The following is a 6,124-nucleotide window of genomic DNA, read 5'->3' as shown; positions in this document are numbered from 1 at the left end:
CACAACCCCGCCCTACCACACAGACCCCGCCCCCAAACCGACGTACCACAACCCCGCCCTACCTCACAGACCCCGCCCCCAAACCGACGTACCACAACCCCGCCCTACCACACAGACCCCGCCCCCAAACCGACGTACCACAACCCCCGCCCTACCTCACAGACCCCGCCCCCACAACCCCGCCCTACCTCACAGACCCCGCCCCCAAACCGACGTACCACAACCCCGCCCTACCACACAGACCCCGCCCCCAAACCGACGTACCACAACCCCGCCCTACCTCACAGACCCCGCCCCCCCCAAACCGACGTACCACAACCCCCGCCCTGCCTCACAGACCCCGCCCCCAACCGACGTGATCGCCTAGACCCCGCCCCCAAACCGACGTACCACAACCCCCGCCCTGCCTCACAGACCCCGCCCCCAAACCGACGTACCACAACCCCGCCCTACCTCACAGACCCCGCCCCCAAACCGACGCACCACAACCCCCGCCCTACCTCACAGACCCCGCCCCCAAACCGACGAACCACAACCCCACCCCACCTCACAGACCCCGCCCCCAAACCGACGTACCACAACCCCCGCCCTACCTCACAGACCCCGCCCCCACAACCCCGCCCCCACAACCCCCGCCCTACCTCACAGACCCCGCCCCCAAACCGACGTACCACAACCCCGCCCTACCTCACAGACCCCGCCCCCAAACCGACGTACCACAACCCCGCCCTACCTCACAGACCCCGCCCCCAAACCGACGTACCACAACCCCCGCCCTACCTCACAGACCCCGCCCCCAAACCGACGTACCACAAACCCCCGCCCTACCTCACAGACCCCGCCCCCCCCAAACCGACGTACCACAACCCCGCCCTACCTCACAGACCCCGCCCCCAAACCGACGTACCACAAACCCCCGCCCTACCTCACAGACCCCGCCCCCAAACCGCCGTCCCACAACCCCCGCCCTACCTCACAGACCCCGCCCCCCAAACCGACGTACCACAAACCCCGCCCTACCTCACAGACCCCGCCCCCAAACCGACGTACCACAAACCCCCGCCCTACCTCACAGACCCCGCCCCCCCCAAACCGACGTACCACAACCCCCGCCCTACCTCACAGACCCCGCCCCCAAACAGACGTAACCACAACCCCGCCCTACCTCACAGACCCGCCCCCAAACCGACGCACCACAACCCCCGCCCTGCCTCACAGACCCCGCCCCCAAACCGACGTACCACAAACCCCGCCCTACCTCACAGACCCCGCCCCCACAACCCCGCCCTGCCTCACAGACCCCGCCCCCAAACCGCCGTGATCGCCTAGACCCCGCCCCCAAACCGACGAACCACAACCCCGCCCTACCTCACAGACCCCGCCCCCAAACCGACGAACCACAACCCCGCCCTACCTCACAGACCCCGCCCCCAAACCGACGTACCACAAACCCCGCCCTACCTCACAGACCCCGCCCCCAAACCGACGTACCACAAACCCCCGCCCTACCTCACAGACCCCGCCCCCCCCAAACCGACGTACCACAACCCCCGCCCTACCTCACAGACCCCGCCCCCAAACCGCCGTCCCACAACCCCCGCCCTACCTCACAGACCCCGCCCCCCAAACCGACGTACCACAAACCCCGCCCTACCTCACAGACCCCGCCCCCAAACCGACGTACCACAAACCCCCGCCCTACCTCACAGACCCCGCCCCCCCCAAACCGACGTACCACAACCCCCGCCCTACCTCACAGACCCCGCCCCCAAACAGACGTAACCACAACCCCGCCCTACCTCACAGACCCGCCCCCAAACCGACGCACCACAACCCCCGCCCTGCCTCACAGACCCCGCCCCCAAACCGACGTACCACAAACCCCGCCCTACCTCACAGACCCCGCCCCCACAACCCCGCCCTGCCTCACAGACCCCGCCCCCAAACCGCCGTGATCGCCTAGACCCCGCCCCCAAACCGACGAACCACAACCCCGCCCTACCTCACAGACCCCGCCCCCAAACCGACGAACCACAACCCCGCCCTACCTCACAGACCCCGCCCTCAAACCGACGAACCACAACCCCCGCCCTACCTCACAGACCCCGCCCCCAAACCGACGCACCACAACCCCGCCCTACCTCACAGACCCCGCCCCCAAACCGACGTACCACAACCCCGCCCTGCCTCACAGACCCCGCCCCCAAACCGACGTACCACAACCCCCGCCCTACCTCACAGACCCCGCCCCCAAACCGACGTACCACAACCCCGCCCTGCCTCACAGACCCCGCCCCCAAACCGACGTACCACAACCCCCGCCCTGCCTCACAGACCCCGCCCCCACACACCTCTTTATTCTGGTTCACTGTGGAGAAAATCAAAACTATACATTTCTGAAAACTGAAAAAAGTGATTGCGTTGCCGTAGCGACGACCAGAACTCCCCATTCACTCCAATGGACAAATGGCAGAGACGGCACTCGCCCATATATGGTCATGTTTGAAAACAGTTAAAGGGGAAAACAATTTTGAAAAAATTAAAATCTCTAATTATTCAAAAACTACTTCAACAATTGCTGAATTATGAATATAGTTTCTACTAAATAGACACAAAGACATGGAGAGGAGCAAAGTGGTTCAACAGCCCATAAATACATGAATAACAGAGAATGCTAACTTGATGCTACATGTTAGCATCGGGCTAATGCTAACAGTTAGCTAGCGCTAGCTACAACTGCCGTTTTTTCACTTCTACTGAACAATCTGCTGTGAGAAAATATCCATATGGACCCGATTTACACTTGACTTTATTTATGTGATAAATAAGTTGATATTCCACCAGAAAATGGTTAAAAAGAGGGAAAATTGTGTTTCTCTAAAGATTCTATTTTTCCCCTCGGCGAAGCCACGTCCCCTTCTATGACGAGATGCGTCTGTGTCTAAGCTGCGTCCACACCAAACGCGGCTGCGCCTCCAAAGCGTCAGGTTTACATTTCAAGATGTCCTGCAGCGAGTCACGCGCCTCCTGTGCGGCGTGTTTTGAGGTTTTTGACGCCTCCAGGGCGTCGAGCGCGGCCGACGCTCGAGTTGGGAAATGGTTGGGAAAATGTTGGAGGAGCTTTCTCCCCATAGTGACGTACGTTGTAGCTGAGCCACCAGGGCAGATTCTACGCCGGCCCCACAGATGTAAACAAGTCACAACTCACGGAGGTTTAGCTTCTTTGTGAACCGGAGCTACAGCCGCTCTGGGACTTTTACAAAGACACATCAGTGTTTCTTTATCTAAACACCAGGATTAAAAGCGGCGACACGAAAGGTTATTTCAGAGGCTGAATCTGCGCTGGGAATGTGTTTGGGCCCTAATAACGTAATTGAATCCGTAACAACATAGAGCAGCTTTATGATGATGCAGGTGTATTTCAGACAACAGCTACTTCCAACGCGCGGCCAGAGCGTCTGACTTTAGTAACATAAGCGTCCAACAAAATAACTCCTCCCATCAGCGCGAGCGTCTCGTCTTCTCTCGGGTCAGTCTCATGATCGATCACAAACACAAACGCTCCGTCTAAACTCGCCTTTTACACAAGATAACAACAAATAATCCGGTCTGGTAAAAACGAAACAGAAACCTGTAGTGACACTGATGTCAAAGCTCCGCTAACAGCAACGAAACACTTCCTGTTGTCCCGACAAAATAAAAGGCGTCAATGTTCCAGCCGCTGGGAGAGGGTTTGAAATGTTCATTAATAAATGAACCTAATATTTCAGGTGCAAATGGACACAAATCTCGTTTTTCTTCATTTTCCTGGTCGTCCGTTTTGCTCAAATAGAAATAAAGGCCTGTCTCTAATTGTGGCCTGGTTCCAATAAAGGCCTGGTCCTGATGCCCTTGAGTAAATAAAGACTCCGGCCTATGTTAGAGCATTTACGGTATTCATAAATCAGAGACCAAATATGTGAAGAGGACTCTAAAATGTGGAAAATACTGTCAATATTTTCACATTTCCCAGCAAAACACCTGATTGGGTCATATATTAAGTGCAAAACTTATATTTGTAGAAAAAAAGACTTTACTTTGGGTTACGATAGTGACTTTCGGCCCTTGGTGTTTTGGCATTGAAGAAAATCAGCCCCCATGACACAAACTTGCCACAAACTTGGCTTAGACCATGAGGTTTCCATAAATATATAGTTTTCATCTCCAACAAAACTCCTCAACAGGTGAAGCGGAAGAAATAACTCACATCTGTTTTACATTTAAATCCCCAATTCTTGGCCAATTCAGTTCAGGGAGAAAGGCTGTCTGGGTTTCGTGAGGCCGGTGTGAAATTCTGCAGACTCTTCACAGGAGGCGGCGAGAACATCAGGAGGCGGCGAGAACATGGCACCGGCGTATCGAGCCGTAAACAGTTACTTAACGAGGAGGAGGCGTCAGGAGGTCACACGGCGGCAGCTTTAAGGAAAACACGCCAAGAATGTCAAAACAAACTTTATTCTCTTGAGACGGAGGTTTATCCAGGAAGTGGACGTTTACATTCACAAACACAGACATGTGCTTCATCCACGTGTAGCAGTTCCTGATGTGTGAGGAAAGTCCTTCTCTTTGGTCCTCATGAGCTGACCGTGCTGTAGTACCGCCCCCTGGTGGCCGGGGCGACTCAGGATTGTAACGGAACCTCAGACCTTCCCGAGCACCGCTTTAAAGGAACAGGCCAGCGTTTTTCCACACTGAGATATGTTCTTACCTGAGCTGTGACGAGTTCTTTAGGACCTGTCTGATCTTCAGTCACGTAAACACAGCACAGACGGCGTTAGCATTTAGCCTCTCCCTCTCTCCTCTATAGCTCCAAAACAGGTCAAGATAGAAGCTACCAAGCTCTTCCACGTTTTCCCTATTTAAATATGGTTACGTGAAGTGTTCCACTACAAAGTATAATTACACACAATTAAACAATGTGGGGACTATATTGTAGGGCGTAATAATACCAGGAGTAGTTTGGCATCCGCACAGTAAAGTGAAGATTACTGCGCGGAACACTTCACGGGGGAAGATCAGACAGGTCCTAAAGAACTCGTCAAAGCTAAGGTAAGAACATATCTCAGTATGGAAAAATGCTGGCCTGTTCCTTTAAAGCGGTGCTCCAAACAGTTTGTTTGGTCTAAAAGTCTGACCCATGTGTGGGGCTGGGTGACACGTCTGTAACACGCTCAGTGTGTGAAACACCCGTCGGTCTGGAGTCGCTGCTGTCGTGGATCTGTAAATAAACTCTTTCTTTATCTGTAAACAAACTACAAGCTCCCGTCTGTCCAACAGCGCGTCATCGTCTCCTCCTCGTCCCTCCTCCTCGAGCGTGTATCTAGTGTTTTCTAAAGTGTAAATGATGTAAATACGTGTTTTATTACTGTGATGTCTTTGTAATCATGTTTGTAAAGGATTAAATCGACTGAAAGCAGCTTTTTGTCTCCTGCTTTTTCATGTTCAGAGGTTTTATCTGTTCTGTGACGTAAACCGTGACCGGCACATGTGATTCAGCCGTTTATGTCACGACAGGAAACAATAAACACGTTACAGACGAGCTGAAAGTCACAGCTTTAAAGTGTTCGGACTCTCCTGCTTCTCCACAGACGAGGCTCCAGACGGCAGGAGAACTAGAAACTAGAAGGTCTGGGCTTTCAAATGGGCGACGGTGCAGTTGGTGTTGGAGGATAACATTAATATATATATATATATATATATATATATATATATATATATATATATATATATATATATATATATATATATATATATATATATATATATATATATATATATATATATATATTAGACTACTTGAGTCAATTCAAGAAATGTAGTGTTGTTGCCGTGTCTGAGACGTGGTTGGAGGATGACAAGGGTTTTGATGTAGAACTGGAAGGATATGAACTATTTACGTTGAACAGGAAAAATAAGAAAGGTGGGGGTGTTGTATGTATGTGGATGCTGATCTAAGAACAAATGTGGTTCACAGTAAGTCTATTACCATTGATGGTATATGCTTAACCGTTGAAATTATTACTGTAGAATTAAAGAAAATAATTGTAAGCTGCCTGTATAGACCACCCGGATCGTGCCTAGATAA

This window comes from Gobius niger (genome assembly GCF_951799975.1).
Source record: "Gobius niger genome assembly, chromosome: 13".
NCBI lineage: Eukaryota > Metazoa > Chordata > Actinopteri > Gobiiformes > Gobiidae > Gobius > Gobius niger.
This window is presented reverse-complemented; position numbering follows the sequence as displayed.